Raw genomic sequence first — 14132 nt, forward strand, 5'->3', positions numbered from 1 at the left:
ATTAAATATTGCTAAATGAGGAACGAATGATCAAGGGTCCATTTTGTGCCGGGGTGGAGCCGCTGGCCTCTCTCCCCACTTTCTTGTTTTCAAGTTTTTCATTAAGAAACATAAACAAGGGAGGTGTACCCCCCAGGAAATACTAGACCTAGTTAAACTAGCTTCTGCAAATATTTATTTATTTATTTATTAAAAAGATTGTATTTATTTATTTGACAGACAGAGGTCACAAGTAGACAGAGAGGCAGGGTGGGGGGGAAGCAGGCTCCCCAATGAGCAGAGAGCCCGATGGCGGGGCTCGATCCCAGGACCCTGAGATCATGACCTGAGCCAAAGGCAGAGGCTTAACCTACTGAGCCACCCAGGCGCCCCTTAAATGGGACTTTTTTTTTTTTTTTTTAAAGATTCTGCAAATATTTAAATACCTTTACAGCTCAGGCAGTTTTTGTGTTTTGGCAAAATCTTAATATCACCAAACCCTGAAATCTATGAAGAGCCTGTTTCCTGAATTTGTCTGTTTTAGCTTTCTAAATAGATCATTTTCAAAAACAGGCAAGTGGTACAGTGGAAAGGAGCCTGAACTAGGCTTCAGGGGTTCCTAGGGTGCTGTCTGCAGGCTACTGCTGTTTTACTTTTCAAGACTTTGTTTCTTAGTCTGTAAGATAAAAAGAATGGACTAGACGATCGCTAAGGTCCTTTTTAGCTCTAAATTTCCACCTTCCCCCAATCACATTCAAGAGCATAATTCTTTTTTTTTTTTTTTAAGATTTTATTTATTTATTTATTTGACAGAGAGAAAGAGATCACAAGTAGGCAGAGAGGCAGGCAGAGAGAGGGGGAAGCAGCCTCCTCGCTGAGCAGAGAGCCCATGCTATGCAGGGCTCTATCCCAGGACTCTGACATCACGACCTGAGCCAAAGGCAGAGACTTAACCCACTGAGCCCCCCAGGTGCCCCACAGGAACATATTTCTGGTGGCATCTACATCCTATCTCACTTCTCCTCACTTCCCACACACAAGCTCCCCTTCCCCCGGAATTTCCCATTCAGAGTCCGTTTTCCAAATAGTCCCAGTTGGTGATGGGTGAAAACAACTTTTCTATGATACAAATTGATTGAAAACTATCCAGAGAGCTTGTGCTTCAAGTTGTTTTTCCATGAACAACGATGGGTTTTATGAATCCATCCAGATTCTTTAGTCTGGCTTCCCTATTGATTAAATGCCACCCTAAAGGGAGAAAATTTATAAATCCTGACAAAATATCTGTGGACTGATTGGAGTCCTCAAAGGGACAAAAGTAAAGGGGACCTAATGTAAACCTAGGACTTTAAGAATGGTAAACGTCAAGAGTGGCCCGGAATTTAGGAAACTGCTTGCCATTCCATTAGTTACAGTAATGGAACTGGGAGGTTTCAGAGGACCTGGCATTTCAGATGTGGAAAGAAGGAGGGAAAGCTATGTGGCCTGAGAATGGACACGTGATGTGAATTCAGGAAATTTCTGGGGGTAGAACCCAAGATCAGATGGTTTATGAAAAGTTTTTAAAAAGTGTTGTGCATTGTTAAAACAACATTAAAAAAATGTTTTTATCGCCCTCGACCGGCAAGGATGACAAGACGCCCCAGTTCGGATGCATCTTCTCTCTCCTTATTTCCGCAAGTCGATACACTTATATATGCTTACATGACCAATCAGCGAGCAGGGTACAGGAGGGAGCGAATCAGGCTGTGCACCTAAACAAACAACTTCGCAAGCAACCAATGCTGTTTATTTCCTCTTTGGGCGTTCCGCTTAGTCTCACGAGGCAATCCTAACCTGGCAACTAGCCAGGCGCCATCTGGCCAGGGGCCTGCCTCCGACAGTTTTGACCTAAGAAAACCCTTTTGACCCTTGCTTACACCCTTACAAATAAGCACATTTTCATTTCCCTCAATAACCATACATTTCCTAATTTCTTAATTTAAACATATCTTGAATTTAAAATCTCTGGGGTTAGGCCAAATGTTAGAAATACAGTGAAAAATATTTTTATACAGTATTGGGACACCTGGGTGGCTCAGTTGGTTAAATGTCTACCTTCAGCTCAGGTCATGATCCAGGGGTTCTGGGATCTAGTCCTGGGTCATTGAACTGAGTCCCATGGCAGGCTCCCTGCTCAGCGGGGAGTCTGCTTCTCCCACCTGCCTGCCTCCCCACCTCATTTGTGTGCTCTCTCCCTGACAAATAAAATATTTAAAAAATATATACATATTACAAGAGCATTTTTGCTTCCACCACTGACAATTTTTAATTTGTCCTTGTCTTATTTTTATAAACAACGTGTGTGTGTATGTTTTTGTATCACTATAAACTCGTGAATTGAAACTGAAATACATTTGCTGTGTGTTATTTCACTGCAATTATTAAGGTTATCGATAACCCTATTGTCCTATGTTTAGGAGGGGGGAAAGGACACTATTCAAGTTGCCTGAGTCATTTTGACATGACCAAACATTGATTTATTTTCTGCCATTTTAGTTTTTTGCCTTTGCTACAATTTCACAGAAATGGAATCATACAGTAGGTACTCTTTTGTTTCTGGTTTCTTCTGTTTAATATATTTTTGAGATTCGTCTGTGTTGTTGTATGTATTCTTCTTCTTCTTTTTTTTAAAGATTTTATTTATTTATTTGACAGACAGAGATCACAAGTAGGCAGAGAGGCAGGCAGAGAGAGAGAGAAGAGGAAGCAGGCTTCCCACTGAGCAGAAAGCCCGACACGGGGCTCGATCCCAGGACCCTGGGAACATGACCTGAGCCAAAGGCAGAGGCTTTAACCCACAGAGCCACCCAGGTGCCCCTTGTGTGTATTCTTCTTTATTGCCAAATAGTATTTTGTTTTATGGCTATTCTGCAATTTGCTTATCCAGTCAATTGATAAGAACTTTTGGGTTGTTTCAAGTTTTGCTAATTATGAATAAGATGAAAGTTCCTATAGAAGTCTTTGTAAAGGTATGTGTTTTCATTTTTTTTCTGATAAACATTTAGGAACAGAATTGCTAGTTAAATTGCAAGTGCATGTTTCCCATTGTAACAAACTGCCCAACTGCTTTTCAGAGTGATTTTTCATCTTACCCCCGCTGCTTAAGCAGCAGCGTGTGAGCGTTCCAGTTGTTGTGGATCCTTGACAACACATGATACTGTCAATCTTTTTAATGTTAATGAGAGTGGGGATATCTCACTGTGATTTTATATTTATTTATTTTTAATATTTTATTTATTTATTTGACAGAGAGAGACACAGGAAGAGAGGGACACACAAGCAGGGGGAGTGGGAGGGGGGAAGAAGGCTTCCCGCTGAGGAGGGAGCCCAATGTGGGGCTCAATCCCAGGACTCCGGGATCAGGACCTGAGCCAGACGCCCAAAAACTGAGCCACCCAGGCGCCCCCTCACTGTAATTTTAATTTGCATTCCCCTGATTATTAATAAAATATTAAGCATCTTTTCATATTCTTTTTGGCCACTTATAGTATCTTTGCCCCAACAGTATCTTTCAAAGAATACAATTTTTAACTTTGACAAAACACAATTTATCTTTTTTTTTTTCATTTGTGGTTTGTTTTTCTGTCCTATTTAAGACATCTCTGTCTTTGGCTCAGGTCATGATCTCAGAGTCCTGGTATCAAGGGCCTGCATCAGGTTCCCTGGTCGGTGGGGAGCCTGCTTCTCCCTCTCCCACTGCTGCTCCTCCTGCTTGTACTCTCTCTCTCTCTCTGTGTCAAATAAATAAATAAATAAAATCTTTTAAAAAAAGGAAAGAAAGCCTTTTACGAAGATGGTGCCGAAAGCTAAGAAGGAAACCCCTGCGGTGCTGAAAGGTGTCCACAGTCACAAAAAAAAGAAGATCCGCACATCACCCACGTTACGACGACCCAAGACTCTGCGTCTCCGAAGGCAACCCAAATACCCTCGAAAGAGCGCCCCCAGGAGAAACAAGCTTGACCACTTATGCCATCATCAAGTTCCCCCTGACTACTGAGTCAGCCGTGAAGAAAATAGAAGACAACAACACACTTGTGTTCATTGTGGATGTCAAGGCCAACAAGCACCAGATCAAACAGGCTGTGAAGAAGCTCTATGACATTGATGTAGCCAAGGTCAACAACACCTTAATCAGGCCTGATGGAGAGAAGAAGGCACACGTTCGGCTGGCCCCTGACTATGATGCTTCGGATGTTGCCAACAAAATTGGGATCATCTAAACTGAGTCCAGCTGGCTAAATCTAAATACAGTTTTTTCATGATAAAAATAAATAAATAAAAATAAAAATAAAAAAAGGAAAGAAAGAAATCTTTGCCTACTATTACAATGAATTTCTTCTGTTTTCTTCTAAAAGTTTTTATAGCTTTAGCTTGTGTATTTCAGATAGTAATCCTTTATTTTTTTTTTTTGAAGATTTTATTTATTTATTGGACAGACAAAGATCACAAGTAGGCAGAGAGGCAGGCAGAGAGAGAGAGGAGGAAGCAAGCTCCCCTCCGAGCAGAGAACCCAATGTGGGACTCAATCCCAGGACTCTGGAATCACCACCCGAGCGGAAGGCAGAGGCTTTAACCCACTGAGCCACCCAGGCACTCGGATAATAATCCTTTTATTTATTTATTTATTTTTTTTTTTTTTAAAGATTTTATTTATTTATTTGACAGAGAGAGATCACAAGCAGGCAGAGAGAGAGGAGGAAGCAGGCTCCCTGCTGAGCAGAGAGCCCGATGCGGGCCTCGATCCCAGGACCCTGAGATCATGACCTGAGCCGAAGGCAGCGGCTTAACCCACTGAGCCACCCAGGCACTCGGATAATAATCCTTTTAAAGGTGATTTTTGTGTGTGGTGTGAAGTGAAGGACAAAACTGTTTTGCATATGGATGTGGGATTGTTCTGGCCATGTTTGTTGAAAAACTTTTCTCCACTGAATTATCTTGGCCCCTTTGTTGAAAAGACAATTGACTGTGTATGTGGGCCAACTTCTTTTCCGTCCATCTCTATTATCTACATTTACACCGATACTAAACGTTCTTAATTACTCTATGTAGTAACACTTGAGATCAGATAGTGTTAAGTCACCCACCTGTCTTCTTTTTCAAAATTGTTTTGAGTGTTCTAGGTCTTTTGCATATCCATATAAATTTTATTTATTTGTTTATTTATTTTTATTTTTTAATTTTTTTTATTAAAAAATTTTTTTAAAAGATTTTATTTATTTATTTGTCAGGGATAGAGGGGGAGAGAGCGAGCGAGCATAGGCAGACAGAGAGGCAGGCAGAGGCAGAGGGAGAGGGAGAAGCAGGCTCCCTGCCAAGCAAGGAGCCCGATGTGGGACTTGATCCCAGGACGCTGGGATCATGACCTGAGCCGAAGGCAGCTGCTTAACCAACAGAGCCACCCAGGCGTCCCTCCATATAAATTTTAGAATGAGCTCATCAATTTCTGCTAGAGGCCTTTTGAAATTCTGATGGAGATGCATTGACTCTATACATCAGTTTGGGGAGAATTGACTCCTTCTGATTGATGATTTTTTAAAAAGATTTTATTTTATTTTTAAAGACTTATTTATTTGAGAGAGTGTGTGCACAGGGGGAGGAGGGTGGGAGAAGCGGAGGGAGAGGAAGACAAAGAATCTCAAGCAGATTCCCTGCTGAGCCTAGAGCCCAACAGGGGCTCAACTCAGGGCTCAATCCCTCGACCCGTAGATCAAGAGCAAAAACCAGGAGTTGGTTGCTTAACCGACTGAGCCAGCCAGGTGCCCCTGATTGAGGATTACTGTTTACTGTGCCATTATTTTAGATCTTCTTAAACTTCTCTCAGCAATATTATGTAGGTTTGCATATTCGATAAATTTATCCTTAAGTATATATAATAGATCCTTGACATTTATGAGAAAATTTTGGTCTTTGAGAATACTCCATTTTTGAGAACCGCATAATGGCATCCAATTTGCTGATAAAATGTTCTTGAAATTTTTAAGCAATCACTTGATCTCTGTTGTGACTGTAACAATATGCTTGAGGAGGAGTAAAGAACCCCAATGCCAGGCTGAAATTCACACCCTATCTAGGCATCTGGGCCTTGCTTTCCTGCTAAATTCTTTGTTTTTGTTGCCCCCTACCTTGAAGAGACTTTCATTCAAATTTCCACCTTATTAAAATTACAAATCCTTCTATCTGTGGATTTTCAGGCTCTCTCTCAAGATAAAAAGCTGAATTATGAAGCCAAGAGAACATGGATGTTTCCATCATAGTATGCATCTTCCTCTTTGAATCCTTTGTTTACAAGCCTCCTTCCCTAATTCAATATGCGTTCTAGGCAGGAGCCTTGTCTCCTTTCTCCTTGTAAGCCCAGTGCCAGGAAGTGCCTGGCAGAATGAATATTTTTTGGTAAATGGTGAATGAATAAAGTGAAGGTCAAGTTTCAGGCCTCAAGAAAGGAGACCATAAAAGCTGGGAGGAACAGAGGCTGGAGTTAAAGTCAGGAATAAGACTCAGCAACAGGAATCCTGAAAGACTGGAGATGGGAAGTTGAAACTCGGGAGTTAACCTGCTGGAGTCCAACTTCATTCTGGCAGATAGTTTCTTTCGTCTGCTTCAAAAGCTGCATATCCTTTTTTTTTTTTTAAGATTTTATTTATTTATTGGACAGACAGAGATCACAAGTAGGCAGAGAGGCAGGCAGAGAGAGGGGAGGAAGCAGACTCCCTGCTGAGCAGAAAGCCCGATGTGGGGCTCGATCCCAGGACTCTGGGATTATGACCTGAGCTGAAGGCAGAAGCATAACCCACTGAGCCATCCAGGCACCCCTAAAAGCTGCATATTCTTAAAGGCAATGTTCAAGTCATCGACATGACATTTTCTTCAGCTCAGTAGATTCTTACTGAATGCTTACTCTGTGCCAGGCATGATGCTAACCCATACGGAGAAAAGATGAACAGGGTAACAAGGAATCTCAAGGAACTCAGGGTCTAGTCATAGTTATGGACTGCTTGGGATTCTCTCTTTTCCTCTGCCCCTCCCTGTCGCTCTCATTCTCTTTCTCTCTAAAATAAATAAATAAATCTTTTTTAAAAATGTGCTTTTGTGTGTGGAACTTGAGCCACCACCGGTCACTCTCTCCTCCGGTTTATTTCCTCTCCCCGACTCTGAAGGTGGACATAGTCTACCCAACTTCCCTTCACAGTCACTTCCCAAGAAAAGCCGCAAGACCTTTCCGCTTTGCAGATCTTACTGCAAAACCACGAAAAGAAAGCTAACAAGAAATAAGTAAACTAACTCGGAGGAGAAAGTGACAGAGGTGAATTTCATAGTTTGTATAGAAAGAGTGCTTGGTGATTAGTTTGACTGCCTCTATGATGGGTTTGGGAACCTCAGAGACTTCTGTCTTGGCTTTTATTGTTGAAGAATGGGCGTCCCTAACACTGTTCCCCAGCTTCTCCAATCCCCCCACACCACTTCTTTTTTTTGTTAAGGTCGCTTGATTCCACATCCACACCACCCTCCTCACAGTTCACTGGGCGGTATCATAATTATTTAACACCTGCCTCTGGCCTCTCCTTTTTTAATTTCCCTGGCTAAGTATAGGCCAGGAGAAGATCTTTCTCCTTCCTTCCCATCCTTCTCTCTTCCTTCCCTAAGCCCCCAAATGCTCTGGTGCCAGGCATTCAGCCCATGATCATCGTGGTTTCCTTCTACTGTAAACTCTTGGGACTCCTGGGCTCTAAGTCTATGCTGTAGTGACTTGCTCTCTTTTCCTCTTAAAGTCCAGTTTCCCTATTGTGGTTTTTGTTTTCTGCTCCTTTTTAGGTCTCTAACTGCCTCCCCAGCGTCATCTCCTACTCCCCAAATCCACCTATGCCTCAGGCAGACCCCACGGCTCATTTTCCCATGTTTTTGCTCTGGACATCTTCCACCTTGACTGTCCTTTCCCGCATCCTCTAGCCATGGAAATCCTATTTCTCCTCAAAGCCTTGCTCAGTTCTAATAGCCCTTCCTCTGTACGGCTTTCCCTGCTTCCTCAGCTAGAAGGAACGTGAATGGGTGACAGTCCCCTGCTCAGGATCTCTTTCTTCATGAAAAGGCTATCAGGTTAGGTAGGTAAGGACCTGATTCTCAGAAAGGTGTCCCATTGAATAGCTACTTGCTAAAATATTTTATCTAAGGTGTTAGCTGGTAAAGTTTAACTTAGGAATATGTGATGTAGTCAACTACAGTAGACAGACTGTATCACTGAGAGTCTGGAGGCCTAGATTTGAATCCCAGCTCTGATTCACCCTTCCTTCCTTCTTCCCAAAATGAGGCTGGCCAGGTGATGCCGGGCCCTAGAGTCTGTACTAAATGCACATGGAAATCATTAAAAGACTTTAAGGAAGGGGGCACCTGGGTGGCTCAGTGGGTTAAAGCCTCTGCTTTCGGCTCAGGTCCTGGATCGAGCCCCGCATCGGGCTCTCTGCTCAGCAGGGAGCCTGCTTCCTCCTCTCTCTCTCTCTCTCTGCCTGCCTCTCTGCCTACTTGTGATCTCTGTCTGTCAAATAAATAAATAAAATCTTAAAAAAAAAAAAAGACTTTAAGGAAGGTGTAAAAACATCCAATTTCTCTTTGGGGAATGCTTTTTTGTTTTGTTTTCTTTTTTTTTTATATATATACTTAGCATTTACCATTTTTAGGTGTACAGTTCAGGGGCATTAAGTACATCCCCATTGTTGTGAAATCATTCCCAGAACTTGTTCATCTTCCCAAACTGCCATTTTATTAAATAATAACTCCTTATTCCCCCAACCGCCTACCCCAGCCAACATCAACCACCATTCTACTTTTTGTTTCTCTGAATCCGACTATGCTTGGTGCCTCCTACATAAATAGAATCATATAGTATTTATCCTTTTGTGTCTAGCTTTTTCACTCAGTGTAATACCTTTGAGGTTCATCTATGTTGAAGCTTGTGTCAGAATTTCTTTCCTTTTGGGGCACCTGGGTGGCTCAGTGGGTTAAGCCTCTGCCTTCGGCTCAGGTCATGATCCCAGAGTCCTGGGATAGAGATCCGTATCGGGATCCCTGCTCGGTGGGGAGCCTGCTTCCCCCTCCTTCTCTGTATGCCTCTCTGCCTACTTGTGATCTCTCTCTCAAATAAATTAAAAAAATCTTTTTTAAAAACTGTCTAAAAAAAAAGAATTTCTTTCCTTTTTAAAGCTGAGTAATATTTTGTTCTATGTATATACAACTCCCCCCCCAATATTTTGTCTATCCATTCATTCATTCATAGGCAGTTGGGTTGTTTCCATCTTTTAGCTATTAGTGCTGTATGAAGGTACAAATATCCATTCAAGTCCCTGCCTTCAATTCTTTTGGATATATACCCAGAAGTGGAAATGATGGATCACGCAGTGATTCTTTTTCTTCTTCTTTTTTTTTTTTAAAGATTTTTTAAATAATAGCATGAAGAGGAGACAATATATAAGGCAATTGCTGCTACAGAGTGTCTCTGCCTGTAGGGCTCTCAAAGGACAGAGCTCGGGAAGAAACATACCGGCACTAACGTGTATACACAAGGAGTATCACTAACTTTCCACGTATCTACTAGTATCTATACAGAATTAAACATAAGTTCACTCTGATATCTCCCACTATGACCCAGTGCCATATGGTTCATTCTAGTTTACTCCCCTTTCTTCTCCATAACCTCTCACTGCAACAGAGAGAAACCTGGTTCCCACCATCTGCCATCCACATACTTACTTGCTTGTTTCAGGTATCCTTGTATGGTAGTTTAGGGATTGTTAACCCATACCTCTAAGGCAAACGACTTTAACTAAAAGGCAAAGCATACATATAATTCCTTTTGTCTTTCGTCTTATGGTCTACAGTCTAGAGTCCCCAAAGGTTTGTTTGTTTGTTTTTTAAGATTTTATTTATTTATTTGACAGACAGAGATCACAAGTAGACAGAGAGGCAGGCAGAGAGAGAGAGAGAGAGGAGGAAGCAGGCTCCCTGCCGAGCAGAGAGCCCGTAGAGTCCCCAAAGTTTTTAAGGCAACACCTCTCTTTCCCCACCCCCTTCCGTGAAATTATGTCACTTATAATACAGTTCGATTCTTTTGTCCCAACCTGTATTCCATTCTAGGATTTTTCTGTCCTTCTAGTTGATTTTTTTAAGTTTGCATACATAAAGAGGCACTGTTTGTATTATAAAGTTCTAATTGTTTTGACAGATAGTGCAATGATCAATATGTTTTTTTCATTCATAAACAGTGTGAGAAAAAGTAAAATGAAAGTGAGCAAGGGAAGAGGACAAGGAAGAAGCAAATAGGTGTAAATTATTGGCAAAGTTCCACTTTTTAAGTTAGGCACTAAGGTCATTACATAAATAATAAACAAATAAATAATAGATAAGACCACACACGGACCAATGTTAGTAGGTACATATGTACCAAGGATTATGAGTTATGATTTTGATCAAATTGTATGGGCTTTCTACACCCATCGAGGTAGAAAAGGGGCCATCTGTCATCCACGGAATTTTTAATTGAAAAGGTCAAAAACTGCCCATGCATTCCTTGATGGATGAGGGGATGAATAAAATGTGGTGTATACATACAATGGAACATTATTCAGCCTTAAAGGGAAGGCAATTCTTTTACAGGCTATAATACAGATGAACCTTGAGGACATGATACTAAGTGAAATAAGCCGGTCACAAAAGGATAAATGTTGTATGAACGGGGTACCTGGAGTAGTCAAATTCACAAAGGCAGAAATTACAACAGTGGTTGACAGCAGCTGGGTGGGGGGTACACTGAGGAGTTAGTGTCTAACAGGCACAGAATTTCTGCTGGGGAAGATGAGAAAGTTCTGGAGATGGATCATGGTGATGGCTGTGCAACAATGTGACATGTACTTAGTGCTGCAGAACCCTACACTTAAAGATGGTTAAAATGGTACATTTTATGTTATATGTACGTTATCACCATGAAGAAGAAAAGGCAAAGACTGAAGAAACAGGTTTGCTTTTCCCTAACAGGAGTCAGAGTGAACTGTGTGTGGGAATTAAGACAAGGTCTCCTTGAGTTCTTTTACCCCAGCATCAAGGGTGAAGAAGGGTCCCTGCCCTGGCTCATGAACTCAACTAAGAGCACACATCTCTCTGGTCTTCTATCCCATCAGGCGTCAAAGAGGGAGTCCCTACCTCCAGACTTACCCCTGGTTTCCTGAGCAATCTCAGCTTCTTCAGCAGGTGTCAAAGAAGAGTCTGCATCTGGTATGAATTTGACCCTCCCCTAACAGGGCCAAGAGTGAACCTGAATACTTGAGAACCTGACCATGACCTTTGCTCTCCCTCAGGCCTTCTACCTGCATCATCGGAAGCCAAGAGGAGACATGAAGTGGGACTGAGAAGTCAACATCCATAGACTCCCTTGCCTCCATTAACGAGGGTGAAAAATGATGCCCATGTATCCACTACCTCCTAGTCCCCAACGACATTGAACTGACTTGAACTTCTGTCTTGAATCCATTAGAACTAATCTCATGATGTCCATTACCTCTGTTTATGTCTCAAAAAGCCCATGCAATCCCTTCTATTGGAAGAGACAGTCCACTATGGGTCCTGAATGTCCCTGCACAGGGAACCAAATTAGAAGACTTAATATCCCCTGATGCTGGGCAGTTTCAAGAGTCACTGAGCAACTAAGTAGGTCAAGGTGAAGGGGGTATGACTACTGTCTGTTTGCTCAACTGTGCCCTTCCAGCCCCTGAGGGAGGGGGACCAGCTCAGCATACAAATATGTTGAATCCTTGGCCCGGCAACTCTCAGTCATGGCATAAGCACATGTATACACAGCCTCCATCTGGGCCTGCTGTGTCATCCTGGGGGACCAAAGGACAAAGGGAATCTGCACAATTAGGCTGGTACTCCTGCTGTTGGCTGTGCTGTCAGTACGAAACTGTCTTGCTCTGATCCACTAAGTTTCCCTGTCAGCATTTAGCCACCAAGGAATTTTGCAAACCAACCCCCCTCCTTGCCGAGTTGTCATCTTCGGAGTCTTACTATTTCCCGCCTTCCTCTAAGAGGTTGAGGTTTTGAGGTTCTTCCTTCACACTTTATATCCCACAGCCTAATCCCCATAAAGGTTGGCATATCCTCTACTGTGTCCCTTCTCTCACTCTTCCTGATTCTTAAAACTCTCCCACTCTTTACTCTGAAATTCGTGATCCATTATCAGCAAAATCACCTATATTCTCAACTATTTCTCAGATAGTCCCTATATCTTCTTACCCTAAAAGCCATTTCAGGTGGTGGCTTTATTTATTTCCACGACCGTCATGCCTTTGGGTCTGGATGTGGGATAGGTGCTCTGCCACTTTCTGATCATCCCTAGTCTTTCTTCCTCGATAAGCCCAAGATAAAAATCTCATGCTATCAGATAATATCTGTTACCCCTCATAGCTCTGGTGATGTTTAACATCCTCCCCACCCCAATATACCCCCTCATTTATTTTCTAATTTAGCTCCTGGCTTATTCTCCAGAATTGCTCATGTCTTAATTCTTGGTAATCTCAATAGACATTTACATGATTTTTCTATCACCCTGCCTCTCAGTCCCTTGACCACCTCTCCTCTGTTCCTATTGTTCTCCACCCTTTTTCCCATTTTATTTTATCGATATCCACAACCTTTCATCCGGGCCATGCATTTCACTCTCTGGCCACCTGTCACTCTTTTCTGACCACCATATGCTTGTCAGTTCCCTGAAGACCCACAGTCTTCAAACCCCCCAGGACCTCCTGTTCTCCTCATACCTTTTCACTCTACTCTCTCCCTTGATGTCCTCTCTCCCCTCCTTACCCAGTTTAAATTCCATGATGGATCATTTTATCAGTACCTCCGTGTGTATTCTAAGTCTCTTCCCCTTTTCTTGATTCATCATATTTATCTGGCACAACCACAACTCTGAATACATAAACACTTTCACCTGTTCTGAGAAACTGAGAGTGAATGGAGCAAAAACACAGCCACACTGGCTCGTCCCACTTTACAATCCAGATCATGAATTTTAAGTGTCCCCTTATGCTGCCCAGTGATATGGTGCAGTATATACATGATACGTGACAGAGTTGGTTCACGCATCAACTCTTCTGGAGAACAGCGTAGCCTCTCTCTCCTCAAAACATTTTAATTCCTGCCTCGATCATGACCTTGGCTCCTACTTTCCTGAGAAATTTGAAGCAAAGAGAAGAAGATCACATTTACCCATCTTCCTATGATCATGGGTAAACTCTCTGTGCTCTGCTTTAAGCCAACCCATCCACTGTGCCCTAGATTTCATCCCTGTCATGTAGTGAAGGACATTGCTCCAGCAATTGTCCCTTCTTGTTCCAAAAAGCCTCATTTTTCATTCTTCTTCCGATAATTCTCTTCAGCATACAAACATTTTCCTTCTTCCTCAATGGTTTTCTTCCAGTATCTTTTGGGCTAACTCCTTCACCTCTTTTTTTTTTTTTTTAAGATTTTACTTATTTATTTGACAGATCACAAGTAGGCAGAGAGGCAGGCAGAGAGAGAGGAGGAAGCAGGCTCCCTGCTGAGCAGAGAGCCCAATGAGGGGCTCAATCCCAGGACCCTGGGATCATGACCAGAGCTGAAGGCAGAGGCTTTAACCCACTGAGCCACCCAGGCACCCCTCCTTCACCTTTTCAAGTCTTTGCTCAATGCCACCTCTTCAGTAAAGCGCCTCCTGACCACCCACTCCCCACACCACGGAATCCCTGATTCTGTTGTGCTCTTAGTTTTTTCCATCATATTTGTCCCCTTCAGACACATTTTATAGCTTATTTTAAAATCCCTCTTTAAAAAAAAAAAAAGATTTTATTTATTTATTTGACAGAGAGAGATCACAAGTAGGCAGGGAGGCAGGCAGAGAGAGAGGGTGAAGCAAGCCCCCCGCTGAGCAGAGCGCCAGAGGCTTAACCCTCCCCAGTTATTCCCCTCACTAGTATTAAGCTTTATAAAGGCAGGGATCTTTGTTCTGTTCGCTGATGTATCCTTGTCTCTAGAACAGTCCCTGGCTTGTAAGAGCCTCAGCAAATGTTTGTGGGAACAAGGGGTCACTGAAT

The sequence above is a fragment of the Mustela putorius genome, unplaced genomic scaffold, assembly GCF_011764305.1.
Source record: "Mustela putorius furo isolate JIRA1106 unplaced genomic scaffold, ASM1176430v1.1 tig00000460_pilon_pilon_pilon, whole genome shotgun sequence".
In the NCBI taxonomy this organism is placed as follows: Eukaryota; Metazoa; Chordata; class Mammalia; order Carnivora; family Mustelidae; genus Mustela; species Mustela putorius.